Genomic DNA, 235 nt, shown 5'->3' with positions numbered 1-235 from the left:
CACTCTTCGGGCGTCGTCTTCACTTTTCGGGCGTCGTCTTCACTCTTCAGCCTTCATCTTAAGTTTTTGGGCGTCGAATTCACTCTTCGGGCTTCGTCTTCAATCTTCGGGATTCAGGACCTATATTCGGACTTCCGCCTTCAGTCTTCATCTTAACTTTTTGGGCGTTGTCTTCACACTTCGGACTTCGTCTTCGTCTTCACTCTTCGGGCTTCGTCTTCACTCTTCGGGCTTC

Source organism: Papilio xuthus, unplaced genomic scaffold, assembly GCF_000836235.2.
Source record: "Papilio xuthus unplaced genomic scaffold, Pxut_1.1 DF826961.1, whole genome shotgun sequence".
Classification (NCBI taxonomy): domain Eukaryota; kingdom Metazoa; phylum Arthropoda; class Insecta; order Lepidoptera; family Papilionidae; genus Papilio; species Papilio xuthus.
Note: the sequence above shows the minus strand (reverse complement) of the source record.